We start from the raw sequence: 18,736 nt of genomic DNA, 5'->3' as shown, positions 1-18,736 counted from the left end.
ACAGATGTACGTGCTTTAGTCATTGTAGTGGCATCAAAGAGAGGACACCTTTGAGTAGGGAAGGCCCTTAAACCCATCTGTAGCTTCTGCACTGATCCATGGGGAAACAAGGCTGTGACCTGTAGAGTTTCCACTGACTTCAGGTTTGACAGCGTTACATTAAGAGGGTAATATGTTGTGACACAATAGGCTAAAATTCTGGCCCTAGTAATGGCCGTGAATTTTGGTATTGATTTTGGAAGTATTTTAGGATTTCAGCTGTAGAAATTAGTGTGTAAATTCCATGATGAAATAATTTAGTGACTTCCTATCAAACAGGCTCTTCAGCAACATGACTATTCCAGAAAACGCTTTTCAAATGGGACATCTTGAGCTATTGAACCTCACAAAGAAATACATGCATACAATAGAATCACCTCCTGTCTATTTAACACTCACCTGTAACAATGTGGGTGGGTCTGGTTATGTTCTCCACCATAATGACGATTTATCCAAAGCAATTTGTTGCAATTTGGCCTACATTTTGCAAAAATACCTGGTCTCTAAAACCTTTTGAGAAAGGGCAATATTTGCACCTGACATGTCTACCAGTAACTTAGATCAAGTTATTGATCGGTCCTGTATGTGTCACTTTCCAGTGGGAGGATGAGATGGAGAGGCCAATCCATTACTGCAGCCATCTACCACTGGAAAGCAATAGCACTAATGATACAGGTTTTCAATAGCTGATTTATATTATCCTGCAGTCAACAAGAACTCATGATTTTGTCACTGTACTGTTTAAAGGAACGCTCCCAAATGCTGGCAGGCCCCAAATCTGACCCATTGTAACACAGCTGCTGTGTTACACGCTGAAGAAAACTGACCACAACCTCACCAGTCCTCCAGAGTACGGTCTGGACTCATTGAGTGTGAGCCCCCAGTTCATATGAGGCTCTTTCTGGGGAGCAATTCCTGTTAAGATTTGCTGTAGTTCCACCAGCTGCTCCCCAGCATTGTGCTACCCAGAGGGGAGGGTGGAGTTACACTTTTTCTCTGGGCAAATATTGCACTTAGAATCTCAGTGACTGACTTATAGTTTGGTGGTGATTAATGAGAACTATGTGTCATTGGCTATAAAATTGTTCCCCTCTTCTTCCTTCTAGTGATATGAGTACTTTGGGCAGCACAGAGGAAGTGTGTGCAGAGTCCAGCACAGTGCAGAGCTCTTGAGGGAAAGAGCAGCACCAGCAAGGAGCTGAGTTTGCTGGAGAAAGCTTTTGATGAGCCATGCAGGAGCTGGCCTGGGCAGTCGGTGGGCACAGCTGTGTCCTCTCTTTGGATCGTGTTTGAACATGGCAATGGTCACATCAGCTTGGTGAGGCTGGGGTCTTGTTTTGGGAGTTCCTGGCAGCACGGGCATGAAGGAAAGACAGAGTGCAGAGCGCTGAGAGAGAGGAGATGTTGTGTAGAGCTCTGCATGCTCAGATGGGCTGACCTGCAGGGACAAGCACTGTGTTTTTGGACTTGTACACACCCTGTTTTCACACAAACACTTCATGTAGATTTGTAAAATGCAGTAGCTGCTGAGCATATTTTAAACAGTCACAGTCTAGTGACTGAAGGATCCACTAATTAAGAAGCCTCTAATTAGGCTTTTAAATGATAAACTGTAATGGCTCTAGTGCAGCTGTTGTAAACTATAGAGTAAATTATATCCAGTTGAAAGAGGCCTTAATTACGTAATTATATAACATACTCTAAGGACTTTGAAAGATAAAAGAACTTTTAGTATCTGAAATTAAAAAAAACAAGGGAGTAACAATAGAGCTCTTAAACCAATGGAAGCAAGGAAATTCAAAGTTAATCTGAAAAACTGTGCTGGTGCTTTCTTTTATTCTCGTGTTGTTCTAATTTTTGAAGGGTTGTTTTTGTTCTTTTTTGTTTACCTGATGGACGAGATAAAGAAGTATTGTCAACCAGGGGTTTATGTCCCTGCTTTCATTTTTCTTGCTTTTATAGGTCCACGTACGGCATTAATGATACTCAGCGAACTTTCTGGGGCTTCATCTTTGCAGAAATCCCTAGCAAGAGCACACTTATCAGCCAACTTGTCTCCTTGCATTCTGATTACAGAATGATTGGTTGTTACACATGCTTTTTTGAAGTCAGCAGGACTTCAGAAGTTGGTCACATTTGGCCCTTGGAGACCATGTTTAGGCCACATCTAGCCCGCATGTTGTTGGTGCAATGTTGGCAGCCATTCTCCACACTTGACTTAAGTGGAGAAAAGGGTTGGATGTATCTGGGACAAGTCAGCTAAGTGGAGATTGCACTCTGGACTTCCTTTTTACAAGGCTTGGTTCTGCTGCACTGAAACTGAGGAGAGTTTAGCCTTTTCCCACACTGGGCAGACTCCAGTCTGCCTAGCCTTTAGACACCAGCACTCTTCCTCTCGGCCCAGCTCTGCCTGACAGTGCCTCCTTGGGAACCTCACCAGCTCTGTCTCCAAACCTGCATCTGCTCTCAGCCTCCCTCACTTACCCAGCCCTGTCTGCTGCTCTTTCTTGCCATCTCCAAGCACAGCTGACATGATGTGCTGCAGTGTGTAGATACCTCTTTATAGAGAAAAGGAAAGATGTCTCTGATGTAAGCCTGGTGGCTCTGCTCATCTGTTGCCACTTCTTTTCGTTTCTTTAATTACTGCTCCTCAGGACAAGGGCTGTGCTTTTTGAGCTGCAACCACACAGAGGATGAGGACAGTAGGCTGTGAGAGAGAGCTTAGTTCCCACTTAGTTCCTATAGCTGTTCTTAGAGACTAGCCTGCACAGCTGTAGGTCCAAGCACCCCACGACAGCCAAAATAGTGCTGGTGGCTTTTTTTTTTTTGGCTTATTCCAGCCACGTTCAAGTATTTTTATCTGGAAATGTCACAGTGAGGGAAATAAGGAATACAGATCTCACAGTAAATTTTTATGGCTGATTAATTAGCCCAAAGAGTATTAAATTGTGCTAATGTAGTTTGCCTCTTCGATGCTGTCTTTTGACTTCAATGGAACTAAATACATGCTTAAAGTTAACTACATGCCTAAGTGCTGTGGTGAATCGGGGCCTAGGGCATTAATTAGAACTTGGCTCAGATTTACTTTCAAGGCTTTTCCCCCTCTTTTATTTTTCCCTTTTTTTTTTTTTTTTTTTTTAATATTCAGTGCTCAGCAGTTTAATTGGTATGCAGATGTTCCCCTTTATTGCTGGCAGAGGCCTCTGTCACTGTTCTGAAGGTACTCAGACTTCAAGGCTGGTACAGTGGGCAGGAAGAAACCCCCCCTGAGGGCTTTCAAGCTTTGTGGGAAATAATGATATATGAGACAGGGATTCCTTTGGAACCTGAAGGGAACATGACAGACAGAATAATATGGGAGGAAAACATTGTCTTCACAATTGAGACTGATGGTCTCATCTTGTCTCCTTGTTATTGTTACCAACCAAGACTGAGATGAGCTTTCTTATGAAGAACTTCATTTTGTGGCAGGTTCTGTATGTTGGGCACACTGCGCTCAGTGGTAGCTTTCCATCCAAAGTACAGATATTGACAGGCTCTGAGGAACCCTTTGAGCTGGTGGTTTAGCTTAAAACCTAAAATTCCTTCCAGCATTGAGATGCATTTTGTCAGGAATGACAGTTGCAATTTGATAATCGTTTACTGCTTTGCCTGCCTATATGAAGAGTTGTGGGGCACAGGAGTGTCAGCTTTATGAATCAGATTTTCTCACACTTTATTAATTTCACTTTCCAGTGTTAAGTGCATGTTTGCAAGAGACAATTGATTTGTACGGATCTGTGTAGGATGGAGCAAAGCTGGAACTAAAGCAGGAATGCAAGTTGACAGCAATGCAATAGCTCTAATTGACAGACACCAAAGGCACTACTTAAAGCAACATCTCCTCTGATGTTTAGGTTAAAAATGACCCTCAATTCGTCCTCAGGTTGCCATGTCCAAAAAGAAATGTTTTTTAGGTATACTCATTTCAAATGGATTAGCCAAAATATCAAGTGCTCTTTTTCTGTACTTTTATTTTCAAGCTAAATGATTCAAAGTGCTCTTGTGCAAGGTACTGGAAGATGGCTGTTTCTTAACTCCTCCAGAGTAAAAGCTGTCTTTCAGGGGATGCTTTGCACATGTGAGATTTATGTTCGTATTTTTTGGCACCCACAGTTTGCATTCCAGCTAATGGGAGGTAGAAGGACTAATAGATATACTGTATGTTGTGGGTGCAAAAATGCAAATAGAAATTACACCCAGTGTGGAAAGGGCTAGGAAAATGTACCTCCTTGAATGTGAGCAGGGCAGGTTAGGGAACATCATCCTCGTTTTACAATTGTCTGTTACTCTTTACATTTCTGGAGAACTGGGATCTTGCTGTTAATCTTACAAAAATAGATGCTGTGGTAAAGCCTCAGGCATGAATAAAATTGGATGTTAATCTTAAAGCAGATTTTTTACAGCTATGCACTCAGAGCAGTGAATCCAAATGATTTTGGAAACTCTGTGGGTTTTACTTATTTTTATTTAGATCAAAATGCTGTGGGGAAAAAGGTCAGTGGCGCAGGTACATATTGTAACATTTGGGGCTCCTGAAAGTTGAGCAGATAAGCACAGCAAACGTTAGACATCTCTGACTTGACACAAATAATAGGCAAAGCTGAAAAAAGCCTGCTGACAAGAGGAGTGGGCGTTGGTGGGTGACTTGCTGCAGTTTTAGAGCTGTTAAGTGTAGGTTTTTTAGCATTTTCATTATTTAAAAGTGGAGTGGTAGTTTCTTCACTCCTTCTGAAAAGTTACTAATTTACTCTGAAATATAGGGTAAGCCACAATGATATAACAGATTTGTAATGTGCTTTAGAGTGACTTTAAGTAAGACACCCTCCTTCTCTCTAAGCTTCCCACTGTCTCAGCTCTGCCCTCACTCCTTTCTCTGTGTACATCTGCACCAAAATGCAAAGCAAGGGCTGCCTCATGTATGACTTTCATCTCTATCCTGTGTCATATGGGGTGCCTGGATGGCTGTGACCACTGGTGCTCGTGCAGGTTCACCTCATTGCCAGAGCTCAGAAAGACTGACAGTAACAGGCTGAGCTAGCTCAGTTTGGGTATTGGGAATAGCAGCTTAGGCTGTGGAGTGGTTCAAAAGCTGCTGCTCTGCAGGTTCTGGTGCAGGTGGACAGCCCTTTCTTGGAGGAGCCCTGACATACAGAGCCTGCCTTTTGCCTACTGCATGGAAAGTGCCTGGTGGAGCACGGCCGAGGACTGATTAAGGTCCTCAGGATATGCCTGGGGTGCAGGCAGCGTTAATTAATCTGTGGTCCTCTGGGTCTGATTCAGAGAAAGCTGCTGAGTTGTGTTCCCAGGGGCTGTCTGAGAAGGCAGGCAGCCTGCAGAGGTGGAAGGTGCTCAGGACATTGTGTTGTCAAGCTGAAAGGGTCTCAGCTGTGTTGTGCCCACAGCGGTGCTGAGTAGCCATGCCTATGGCAGGATTCTTCAGCTGCAGGCCTTTTGCATGGATGATATTTCAATCTGATGGGGCCTAGCTGAGAAGGAGCTGGTCCTGCATTTACTCAGAGAGATTTCTAGTGGTTTGTGGTAAGGAATTGGGACCTGGGGCTGAAGCCACAACCTCCAGGACCAAACCACAGAATTGACACAGCTGCCAAGGCCTGCCCATTTGTTTTCCCTGATGAAAGTCTGTCATCACATAGCTTTTGCACTTCTGTCTGCTCTAGTCATTATTGGTGGGGGGAAGAATCTATTTTGTTCAATATAGCAACGATGTCTAGCTCAGTTTAATTTTATGAGCTGCTGCTGCTATGTTGCTATTTGGTGCATCCATGGATTTGTTTAGTGTCAGTAATCAAGGGCAGAAATACTTGAATAGAAAGCTAGGTGAAAATGCCGAGTTTCTGGAGGACTCCATGATGTCTTTTGTTTTTCTTTGTTTCCGTGTTCTAGAGGTGTGAAGAACACTTTTCCATTCATAACTGAAGCTGTTTAAGATGCTTTGGCCTGAAAGAGCATTATAAGTTACTCTTGCTCCCTGGTGTAGTAAAGATCTTGTCTTCTAGCAAACATTATGAATTAAAGCTTCTGTTGCAAGGAGGGGTGGTAAGTTTGTGTACTAAACTTCTACTTGGAAGAATATTTTGATGTGAAATCTTTTTTTTTTTCCAGAGGCTTGAGCCTACTGCTTTTGATCTGGGAGCTTACAGAATGGGTAAGTGCAGCTGTATTGTGCTGGGTAGATGTCGCCCTCAGGGATTTGTGCATGGATCCCTCCTCGGCCTGAACTAGAGAAGGACAAGGGTTTATTCACTTTCTCTTTGTGCCACTGAGGAAAATGAATGCTGTTCTAGATAAGCTATAATTTCTTCCCAAGTAGTTGATGACTAAAGAAGGCCTGAACTGAGTATAGATAATCTTATATTTACTTAAAATGAATGTAGCTCACAACTCTTATTTTAGCACCAATCTGGAACACTACTGTGAGCAGCTTTATGTCTGCCTCTTCCCTACCTTGGCATTCTGGCTTTTATGCACTCACTGCACTGGTAGTGCACATTCTTGCAGTGATACTTGTGAGTTTAATGAAGCCCAAGTGTTTGAAAGGTGAGTAGGTAAAAAGTAGATACTTTGAGATCCAAACCTATTTTTTTTTGTGTTCTTCACATTCTTATTTTAGTTCTTAAATATGATTTCATTCTTCTGATACTAAGTGTCAGCACTGATTTCAGTATGTGAATCATCAAGAAAGTTATTAGCTATTTTCTAGTTGCATGGTCCTTTGTTGCAGCATTGAAAATATCTAACTTCAACCATGTATTTTTAGATGAGATTCTTACAGGAAGCATTTTCTGTGATTATAGAAGAGCAGAGTTAATCTGGAAGCCATTGAGAGAAACCAATAAAGAAATTCCTTGATGTGATTTTTGGAGTTACTTGCTGGAATTGAATTGCATGGTTTTGGGTATAAGGGCACTTGAAAGCTTAAAGAAGCTTCAATGTAAATGATAATGAAAATTATCATTTATTATTATTATAGGTCAGTTGATAAAGTCAACATATTAAAGTGATATGAAACATCTTCTTGATTTCATGGACAGTGCCTTACTCTATATAGTTTATTGTAATAGCATGATCTTTAATATACACTGATGATAAGTTTAGCTTTATAAAATTTTTTTTAGTAATCCTATTGCCCTGAAATGCCATATCAAAAGTATGTTTATTACAGAACATGTACAGTTACTGGCTGCCAGTGTTATCTCTATGAAAGGAATCTAAGCTAAAAAAGCACATTTGGAAAAAACGTGCCAAGCAGAGGTGGTTGGGTTTGGGTTTTTTTTTTTTCTTTTGTTAGACTTTCTGGGAACATTAATTAATAGTTGGAGATGTGGTCTTTCAACTAAATTTCTTTCACCCAGATTATATGCAAATTGCAGGATTCTTCAAGCATAGAGTCATATGCCACGAGTAGGATATTAGCATTTCTTTTAATAAAAATAACTTCAGAATAGGTACCTTGTTTGGTGAATTGCCTTCCTTGTCATTCATCACTTGTAACATCCTTGTAGAAAGACAATAACTGGAAGGAAGGAAAATACTGGACAGTGTTTCTTGGAACTGGGGTTGGCAGAGGTCTGCCTTTCTGGAAAAGAAAAACTGATTTTGGTTCTTTATTTTGTCCTGTCCTTTTTATGCTGCTGTGTACTGGAAGAAAAGAATAAAAGTGAGCACTAGATGAGCTGTGAGTTCCCTATGGACCAGACTTTGGGAGTCTCTGCTCTGACTCGTATTTTGGGGTTACTTTGTCTTGAGGAACTTTAACAAAATCTCGGAACGTATTCTTCCAATAAGATTTCACATAGTTTGATAAATGTTTGGATAAATTTCATACCGTCTTATCAAAGCAGACAATAGTTCTTTCTTGAGGAACTGATCTTAAGTGAAATGCGCATTTATGTTGGTGGAATAATAATTAAGAGTACAAGATCCAAATCAGTGCTTTGTTATTCTGTTGCAGGAGTAGGCTGAATCAAGCCTCTGTCAAGAACCACTGCTGAAATACTGAATTAACATACCCAAGACCAGCACATCAGGAGGATAGCCTTCTACCAGGAACAGTGTGGAGATATACCTTGTTCACAGAAGCTCTGGAAACATCCTGAGACTTAGACACGGTGCATCCTCACAAGGCAGAGATGTTGCTGCACTCGGAGCACTGCACACTCTGTGCTCATGACTGATTGAAATAATGCCCAGTTTTCATGGAGTTTGATGGTATGGGAGACAGTCACAGCAGCTCTAATAGGGTGGCTTATCACTTTCTTGTGGAGCCAGCTACAGCTTCTGTTCTCTTTTGCACCCTCAAATCTGGTATAATATTAATGAGACTGGGTTTCGTTATTGAAGCTCCATAAAACCAGAAGAGGGCAGGTTCTATAGTCATACTAAAACTCGGTATGTCATATATACAAAGGGGGTGAACAGAGATCAGTAGCCATGAAACACTGCTTTTCCAGAAATAGGAAATATTTAGGTAAAAAATATCTAGCTAAAATTTAACAGAAATTTGATTACTGCCTGATAAAATGGTGCCTCTTCCCTTCCAAATAGGTTTAAGCATCTCCCTAATGCAAGTCCTTCACCTAGATTCCTTCCCAGGCAGCTACGGTGGATCTGCTCACCAAGGGAATTTGTCCCACTGGATTCCTTTTTTTTTTTTTTTTCTCTGTGCAGTTGAATGAAAAGTGTGTGTCTTTTGAAGAACAGCAACTGAAAGAAATATTGATGACTACCAGAGCATCTACAGAAAAAGATAAGAAAATTACTCTACTACAACAGTGAAGACAAATGGGCTTTGTTTACTCTTTCTTGTAGGTTGTATATATTAATAGTAACAAGTAAAGTTCTGTATTTTTTCAGAGAAACACACAAGGCCTTGAATTGTATTGTTTTAATTGCAGCTTACTGAATGAATTAAGTGGAAAATCGCACACAGTACTTTGATTGTCTAATTCCCTGTATGTGAGGCTTTGGGAACAGTTTGTTATTATAAAAGAACAGCACTAACCAGAAATCAGCCAACATGTAATTGCTAGGCTGAGGGGCAGTTTGGGGAAAGCTGATACTTATAAATTATTAAATAAAAGCACATAATATGAGGATCATCTCTCACTGCCTCCACACTTCATACATTACTCATCTTCCTAAATTTCATGGGTTTGTACTCCCTTAGTACATTGCTGCTTATAACCAGTGCAGGCATCAAAACCACGCACATCCAGGAAAGGAGATGCCTGTGCATTTGTTATTGTGGCAGTTTTGGTTATGGGACTCGCCAAGGATTATGAACCTTCAGTTCAAGGAAAGGAATCTTGACTCAAGTTTTGAAGGTTGTTTTCAGTACCTAAAATACACCTGAGCACCATGGACTATTCAGGTGGCTGAAACTCTGGCTGGTGTTTCCACTCGATTATGTACCTTGAGAGATTTACAGTCAGCCAGTACCCTAAGTAGTAGACTTAAGAGTAATTTTGGCATTACTTTTGACAAGAGTTCTCAAAAAAAACCTTGGTTATGTAATTCCCATTAGTTTTGGTAAGAATCACGTAACTTCTGGTTATCTCAAGTGGTTCACGCTGCTCACTTGTGCCTTACTATCATAGGAAACAGCCACTTGCAAGAGAGAGAGGAGGTAGGTGGTGACTGGACTCATCAAGAAGGTAAAGCAGTACGTCATTCTCAGTGTTTTTGGCTATTTCAGCTCTCCTGGAAGATGGAGCTGCCATTAGTTCCTTTAGCACAAATTCGAGGGCATTCTTCTGTGGAAGCAAGGTCTGTTTCAGAGGACACAGGAGCATGTGTCCATGTGACACGGGGTTGGGTGATGTCTGACCTCACAGGTGAGATGGATGTTTCACAGACCAAGAGGCCCTTGATGATCTGCAGCAGAGAGTCTGTGGATGGGAAGGTGTGCCAGCACCTGGGGAGTTGGCACTGCTGGTCACATCTTTGGACCTGCTGAGCTGCTCTATACAGGGACATTTGTGCTCTACAAACAAACCCCACTATTAAATCACTTAAACACTATTTATGCAATTTTGAAATGGTAGAGGCTTGATTTTATGGCTTCATCTGCAGACTTGTTGAAACTTAGATGTCCATGGAGTGATGTGAAGATAAAATTGCTAATCCTAGTTACCAGTGTAGACTGTTGAACAGAAGGTGCCTGAGAGGTGGAACTGGGCAGAGTTCAGCTTTGCATAGCTCTTTGCCAAGAGTTATTTAGTATCCCTATCACTGCTTTTTAAAGTCCAAAAATATTTTCCCCCAGATAACCTATTTTTCTGCAAGGGAATACAGTTGCATTTTTGAAAGATCTTGGCTTTTACAGTAAGTTTGGTTTGTATCATTTCCTCTCTCTATGTATATTGTCTGCATAAGTACCAACAGTCATAATGAAAAACACAATTTTACAGGAATTTTCAACAGTGGTTTTCAGTAGTTTAGAAAACATTGGCACTACTTCCAACAAATGAAGAACATCAAAACAAAGCAGCTTTGAAAATGTTGATACACTTTGGCAAATAAATCTTTGGTTTTGACCCTGCTGTATTATTCTTTCTCTGATGCTAAAACAGATATAAAGCATTATTGATTTCAACCAGCTGAACAGAAGATACCATATGGCTTTCACACCACTGTCCCCTGTGTTGGGGGGCTAAATCTTGGCTGTGTTCTTGTGCAGCCTTTGGCTGCTTGTTCTGAGACAGCCTCTATTCAGCACTTGTGTGCAGTGTTAAAGCTGTCTTCAGTGCACCTCTTTTTCCAGCACGACATGGGAAGTGTCCTGGATTGAATTCTCAATCAAAAAACTCATATGGGAGGCACTCAAAATGTAAGACCTTTCAAAGCCTTGTGAGTTCACAGCATTTAAAGATAAGAGCACAGTATTGCCAAGAAATGTGTCTTGTTGATGCCCACAATTAACTTTATCAAAAGAAGGAATCTTATTTTTGCCTGCTGCAGATAGAGGTTGCATCTCAAAGCAGCCTAAAGTTAGAGATAGCATCTGGTTCAGATCACGATATGATGAAAGATTCAGGTTAATTAGTATTTATTCTTAGTTGATAGTTATTCCTTTTGGCTTGAGCTAAGCAGGAGTTAGAGTCCCACAAAGTTGTGTCTCCTGGATGAGAGATGAGTGAGGGAGCCGGTCTCCATGGTGAAAATGTATTTAGGGATGGGATTGTCAGTAAGAAAGACTGGCCATTGCCTTGGGTTCTGATAGCCTGAAGGGAGGGTGCTCTGAGGGATGACTCAGTGCCAGCAGGGAGGGTTGGATATAGGCATGGACTGCGGCACCCCACGGGGCCAGGGGCAGGGGGAGATGCCCCGGTTCCCTGCTCCATCCAGTGCCCTCACATCTCTGCCCACACTACCCCTGTCCGCCACCAGTTGCCCTAACCGAGTGGTTTTGGCCTCAGGGAGCAGCTGTGGAGAGGGTGGCGTCTCAGAGTTCCTCCAAGGCTTTCAATTCCCCTCTCTTGCCACTGTATCCTGCAGCACCACACAGGCTCCACCAGCAAAATCAGCACACCACAGCTGTTCTCCTTAGATTTGGGATTTTTTTTCCTGAGGTCTCCTAACTGCTTATTCAACCAGGAGGAGCCCACCAGCTGGAGAGCAGCTTTCCATTTTCCATGCTTTTTCAGTTCCCATCTTCATACTTTTTTTTTTTTTTTTTTTTTTTTTTTAACTGCTGTTAGCATTCAGTTTGAGTTGGGACATTTCTAGCAGGATCTCCTGTGTATCTGGGCAGAGTTGCTCTTCTCCAGTAACCTCATGGATTCTTTTGTTCCCTCAGGCACTCACAGAGAAGATAATTTCTACATTGATGAGAATTCTCTGACTTCACAGGTTCCAGAGGCCTGGGCAGGGGCAGTCCCAAGGGCAGTCCCTGGGCCTCCTGCCCCACAGCCATTGGGCTCCACTTTCCCGCTCTCTCACATGGCAGTCTGGGACCCCAGCAGGCAAGGCTGTTGGTATGGAGGGCTGTGGGGAGGCCAGTCCTGTCCTGAGGGGCTGAGGGGATGGCAGCAGGGCCATGGGTGTCTGTAGACTGAGGGGATGGCAGCAGGGCCGTGGGTGTCCCTGGGCTGAGGGGATGGCAGCAGGGCCGTGGGTGTCCCTGGGCTGAGGGGATGGCAGCAGGGCCGTGGGTGTCCCTGGGCTGAGGGGATGGCAGCAGGGCCGTGGGTGTCTGTAGACTGAGGGGATGGCAGCAGGGCCGTGGGTGTCTGTAGGCTGAGGGGATGGCGGCAGGGCCGTGGGTGTCCCTGGGCTGAGGGGATGGCGGCAGGGCCGTGGGTGTCCCTGGGCTGAGGGGATGGCGGCAGGGCCGTGGGTGTCCCTGGGCTGAGGGGATGGCAGCAGGGCCGTGGGTGTCTGTAGGCTGAGGGGATGGCAGCAGGGCCGTGGGTGTCTGTAGACTGAGGGGATGGCAGCAGGGCCGTGGGTGTCCCTGGGCTGAGGGGATGGCGGCAGGGCCGTGGGTGTCCCTGGGCTGAGGGGATGGCAGCAGGGCCGTGGGTGTCTGTAGGCTGAGGGGATGGCAGCAGGGCCGTGGGTGTCCCTGGGCTGAGGGGATGGCAGCAGGGCCGTGGGTGTCCCTGGGCTGAGGGGATGGCAGCAGGGCCGTGGGTGTCCCTGGGCTGAGGGGATGGCGGCAGGGCTGTGGGTGTCTGTAGGCTGAGGGGATGGCAGCAGGGCCGTGGGTGTCCCTGGGCTGAGGGGATGGCAGCAGGGCCGTGGGTGTCTGTAGGCTGAGGGGATGGCAGCAGGGCCATGGGTGTCTGTAGGCTGAGGGGATGGCAGCAGGGCTGTGGGTGTCCCTGGGCTGAGGGGATGGCAGCAGGGCTGTGGGTGTCCCTGGGCTGAGGGGATGGCAGCAGGGCCGTGGGTGTCTGTAGGCTGAGGGGATGGCAGCAGGGCTGTGGGTGTCTCTGGGCTGAGGGGATGGCAGCAGGGCCGTGGGTGTCCCTGGGCTGAGGGGATGGCAGCAGGGCTGTGGGTGTCTGTAGGCTGAGGGGATGGCAGCAGGGCCGTGGGTGTCCCTGGGCTGAGGGGATGGCAGCAGGGCCGTGGGTGTCTGTAGGCTGAGGGGATGGCAGCAGGGCCATGGGTGTCTGTAGGCTGAGGGGATGGCAGCAGGGCTGTGGGTGTCTCTGGGCTGCTATCATGGCTTGCAGCATGGCGTGGATGCACCTGGGCAGCTTTTGCCTTGTGGACATGGCTGCACAGGCCAGCCAGTGTAGATTTGTGACTCTCTCCTGCCCTCCTTTCTGCATGTGTTTACTTTAAAGTCTCAACAAGACATAAATTCATTCCCTTGTGCTTTTGGCTGGCCCCTTTTCCCCAGCCCTGTGGAGGTGCTGGGGAGGTGTTGGCCCCTACACCTGTGTCAGGTGAATGGTGAGATGAGGCTGAAGTTGAAATCCCCTTCCCCATGCTTCTCTTTGCAGGTGTATCACTGAGGGGTTGTGCGGTTGAACAGAGATAGAATAGCACAAAATGGGATTTTGGATGAAAGAAGGGGGCCAAAAGGACCCCCAAACTTTCACATAAGTAAAAGAAGTGGTAATTCTGCCTTGGAAACACCATGGTAGTCTCTGGAGAGATTCCTGAGCAGCGAGCTCCCACCTTGGAGTGCAGTGCTGGGCTTTGCAAACCCTTGGTCTCTCTCTGCTTTGCAGCCTGTGGCAGTCAAATGTGAGCCTCAGTGGACAAAGCTTGTTGCTTTTAGCACAGAAAAATTCTAAACTTAAACCAAACCATGTATAATAGATGTTAAGAGCACCCATTTCAGTGCCTATGCCATTATAAAGAAACTACTAAAAGGAAGAAAAACAGGAAAATAGTTATGTTGCTCACTTAATTGTGGAAGTTTTATTATGTCCTGTGCTGATGATAAAAGGCCTATTACCAAGCCCAAATCCCAGTTAGATCTGATGTGTTCTATGTGATTATAATCTTGAGCATCACCTGTTTCAGTAGTGCAACAAACTATTTGGGATTAGCAGCCCAGTTCTTTGAGAGTTTGCCCATGTAGGGGCATGGACTGTAGATTTGGCCACCACTAATTGTCAGCATGGCACACTTACATGGCTGTTGTGTATGCACAGGTGTGGACAGATGGCTTGGGGACTATTGAGCTGAGTTAAAACTGGCTCTGTTTCTCCTTTCCCTGCTTCCTTCCCCTGGTCATTAGTTAAATGACTTGAATGTGGGTTAGATAAATACCCACAAACCACCTGTCTCTTCCATTTCCTTCCTAGAAGGAAGAGAACAACACCTGTTACTTGTTACCTGTTACTTCTGTAACTATCTGTTACTTCTGTGATGAAGATGACAAGACAGCTATGGATCTGCAGGAAACCCCAAGCTATGTGGCAGCTGCAGGTAAGCTCAGAAATTAGGCTGTTAAAATGAAAAACACAATGCTTGGAAACAATTTATTCGTTGTGTTGTTTATTTCTCATGCTGACTGCTGGAAAATACATTCAGTTTTGTGCTGTGCTCCGATACAATCTTTTCCATAGACTGGCTGTTCTCCAGGTTCACTGGGCAGAACGGACTCTGTTGTGGAGGTATGAGGAGGCTGGATGTGCAGGTGTGGGAGATGGAGTCAGGAGGTTCTGCCACCCTGGAAAGCGTTGGAGCTGGGTTACAGTTATGAGATGCTAGACTTCAAAGAAGTTCTCAGTGTCCTTCTTCTTTCCCTTCCCTTTCTCTTTCCCTCGAAGGCCTTGGGTTATTAATTCCTGCTCTTTGTTCCAAAGACATGGTGGTCCTCCTGCAGGCTTTGCAGTGTCTGGCAGCTCTGAGAGAGCACAGACCTGTTCCAGGCCCAAACATGGATATAGTTGTTGAATATTAACGTCTAATTATCATAGCTGGTTTTCAGAGGGAGATTTTCTTTTAATATGAAATGTATATTTATATGATTTCCTGAACTGTTGTCTCAGACTTTGTATAGATTCAGGAAGACTGTATTGAATGTTGACAAGTTCACACTAAAGAGGATGTGGTTAAGTTCACATTTTGAAATAGCATTTCCACCACAAGGATTAGTATCTGCTGCCTTCCTTTTTTGATGACTTTTATTCTTAGTATCAACTTCTGACCACATCTCTGGAATATATTTGTAAATATATTTCCCCAAGTTATATATTGGATAATCCCTCTGTTTCTAGCATCTCTGAAATGACCACATACAAAATCTAATTTAAAATTAATGTGATACATGAACTGCGTGTTCCTATAAGCTTTTAAACATCTTACTAGGAAATACCCTTTTCAGTTTTGTTACATCTTTTATTTAAATTCCTAATTAATAAATTACTGATTAGTAGTTTATTTAAATTACCATTTAAATTGACATGAGGAAAATAAGCATATGTATTAAAGGGTTCTGGCTAAAACTATTGGTTTGTGTTAGAACATTATGAAGGATTTTCACACTAGCAGCCATTACAAAACCAGCCAATTCGATAGCATGGGGAAGCCTGGAAAGGAAAAGATTATACAAGAGGCTTGGGGGAAATAAATGAGGGGGGGGGGGGAAAAGGTTGACTTTTTTGGTTTGGTGTATTGTCTGGGTGACAATTTAGACCGTATATATTTCTCTGTCCTCTCATGACTGGTCAAGATAAAGCTAAAGATGTCTTGGAAAAGAAGGAAGATGTCTTAGATTCTGAAATGTGATGAGTTTCTACCTGGTGGTTATCACATACCTTGCTTTATAGAGGGCTAAGTCTTTGATTTAGTTTCCTCTACAGAGAAATGGAATGACTGAAGCAGACATTCACACTATGGCAGGTTTCAGGAGGTCTGTGAGCTTTCAGCAATGCCCTAAACAAACACAACACAAATGCCGAAGTGTTTCTTGAGATAATGCTTCACCAGTGTTAATTTCTGAACTTGTTAATGTTGATTTTTGGACTTGTGTAATTACTGAAAGCACTTGGAAAAAATATCTTTTACCATGAGTTTTCTGCTGATGATTTTGGTGGACTCTACCTCACTATACGAGCATGTTCTTATTGCCCACTTTGTGTAAGTAGAGCACTCCATAATAATAAAAAAGCAGGACACAGGGGATATCTTGCTGTCCTTTCCTTCTTCTTTTTAGTTTTTTTTTCTGCCATCTTGGTAGGAGGCCTCCTTTTTATGTGTATTCCTTAATACTTAGGAACTGAATGAAACTTTTGTGTGTTTATGGGTTTTGCAGCAATTTGGAAGACAACACTTTCCCACTGCACTGAAAGCTTTGCTATTCTGCATGAACGATGTACATGGTGTTGGGGTATATATATTATTTTTCACCAGAAATAAGTTCCATTTCATGAAAGTAGAGAATTAAAGAGACAATTTGCTGACTACTACTGCAACTTAGGCAGATGTGTAACAGGACAGTACAGCAAATAACTGCTTTGAAATATTTCATTTTCTCTCTATAACCTTAACTTTGCTGAAATTCAGCCTGTCAGTGTTGGTAGCCTGCCTTTTTGTTAGCCCTTCAAGTGTGTTTGGTAAACTGCTGAGCTGAGTGCCTTTAGGAGGGTGGGCACAATGCAGGTGTCATTGCAGTCTGTGATAGGATGAAAATGGCTTTTGGAGCAGCGTGCTTAGTGTTTCTATTCCCTGTGGAATCAGCAGTGGGCATGTAGCCTGCATCATGCTCTGTGGATGAGGCTGCCATGGTGTGGGGGTTACTGCTACAGGCAGCAGTCCCCTTGTGTGAGCCATGCTTTGTTTGGAAAGAGGCAGAAGAGAGGAGATGCAGAATCTGCCACCCCCCCCCAGGCTTTCCTGTCTTCAAGGAACCATCAGAGCAGTCCATTACTTCCAGGTATTGCCAGTACATCACCCTAGAGAAGGTGGGTGTCTCCTTTGAAACACACCACTTTCTCTTTTCAAAGATCTTTCTCCAGGCCTTGTGGACTGTATGCTTCTGTTCTTACCAAGGAGCTGCAGAAATACCCAACTGTGCAATCTCCTCTCCCTCTCCATATTCTTGGGAGAATGAGGACAAGGAATTTCAATAAAGCTGTTCTTGTGCTTAGGTAATCAGGCTCTATCTCTCCAGGCATATCTGTGAGACCAAAGAGCTAAATGAAGACTCACACTCTTGGGACTCAGGAGTTTACCTTTCAGGCTGGTAAACTTATCCCTGGAAGAGCCCTGATTTTTCACTTGGACATTTTGGTGTGCAGAATGAAAACTTCTAAGTGTTAGAATACTCATTACACAGACTTTCACTGAGCTATGAATCCCTCTCCCCAAGCCAAGATGCTTCTCCCAATTCTCTCTCTCCCCCAGAGCAACAGGACTATTTACCTCAGCAAGTCCCTTGACTGCATTGTCTGTTGTGTGGCCCCTACTGCACCACACCCAGACTGTTCAAGATCTTCTGTGAATTTTCTTCATGCTGCTCACAACAATTTGAGAAAAGTGATAGTTAATGGAGAAACCATTAAAACAACCGAGGCTTGTAGAGCACAGTGAAGGAGCATTGCCAGTGCTGCCCTGGCTCCCCAGATGGCACGTCCAGCAGCTGCAGCTGCTATCCCACCTTACCTTAACTTTCTGAACAAGGGTGGAGAGGAAGCAACAAGAGAGAGACATTTCCGCAGCGATTGCAACACGCAGTGATAGGCAAATTCCCTCTCCCTGCCCTGTGACAAGCATGGTGTAGGTCACAAAGTGCTGCAATCTTTATCGGGGCTTTTTGGGCCCTTTTTAAAAATAATTTCATCTTTGCTGTCACGTCTTCCTCCCTCGCTGAACAGGGACTGACTAATTAGCAGTGGTTCAGTGGCAGATGCTATTGTGAAAAGGGTTTGATGGTGATCTAACTGGGGATAAAATTGTCTTAAAGGTCCAGGCAGACATTTTCTAACCTCTCTGTGGCACAGGCTTTGTTGGCTGGTACGTGAAACCAGCCCATGCAGTCATGATGGAAGAGCCCTGTTGCATGCAAATGGCTGCTCCTCTTCCAAGATGTTACCTGTGGCCTTCTAGTTGCATCCTGCAGTAGTCCTCACTGGTGTATTAAAAGCAATAATGATGTTGACAGATCTACCTACTTACATTTTCTACCAGGAGAATAAAATGCCAGAATTGATGGTAGTTGGTTACCTATGTCAGTCCTCCAAACACAGTTAGCAAGCAATCAACATTGGTTGTTTTCTTCTCAGTCTGAAATCACATTAGTCATGTAAAAAGCTATACTGTTTTGAAATAAATATTTATCAACATACCCTATGTGGTTTATTTTTAGTCTGCTGATATGTTTGACTACTATCTCATATGACCATGACATTTGTAAACAGAGCAGGGAGGATGTGTCACTGCCCTTTAGGTTGGTATTTTTCTGTTCATTGTTATCAGATCATGATATTCACATATTGAGCCCTAAAATCTAATTTTAATAATGCAGACAGGAGAGCTATAACTTGAGTTCTTGTGGTTATCTGCTCTTCTAGTTGTTTTTAGTTTGTTTTGCAGAGGAATGATTCAAGTGTGTAAATGTAGAGGATTAGTGCCATTTGAGGTGCCTGAACCTCAGCTCTTGCTGTAGAGGAGCAGTGGCTTTCCAAGTGCCCTGTGCCATGATCTTAGTCCAGTGAAGAACTTGTAG

General features: G+C 43.8%; 1 long non-coding RNA gene across 5 annotated transcripts in view; it reads left to right on the top strand.

Annotated features, from left to right (window-relative positions):
- LOC136364351 (uncharacterized) overlaps window positions 1–14,384 on the top strand; it is a 60,666-nt gene extending 46,282 nt beyond the window's left edge. For 4 of the 5 annotated variants that reach the window (XR_010744144.1, XR_010744140.1, XR_010744142.1 and 1 more), the window contains 2 exons: window positions 6,205–6,247; window positions 8,054–10,637. This is a non-coding gene — a long non-coding RNA (uncharacterized lncRNA). Of the gene's footprint in view, window positions 1–6,204; window positions 6,248–8,053; window positions 10,638–14,369 lie in introns of those variants that run through there. The other variant, XR_010744143.1, reaches the window with a different exon arrangement.
- The last annotated feature ends 4,352 nt before the right edge of the window (window positions 14,385–18,736 follow it).

This window comes from Sylvia atricapilla, chromosome 8 (assembly GCF_009819655.1).
Source record: "Sylvia atricapilla isolate bSylAtr1 chromosome 8, bSylAtr1.pri, whole genome shotgun sequence".
NCBI lineage: Eukaryota > Metazoa > Chordata > Aves > Passeriformes > Sylviidae > Sylvia > Sylvia atricapilla.
The sequence above is the reverse complement of the archived record's forward strand: the minus strand, read 5'-3'. Positions and strand labels throughout refer to the sequence as shown.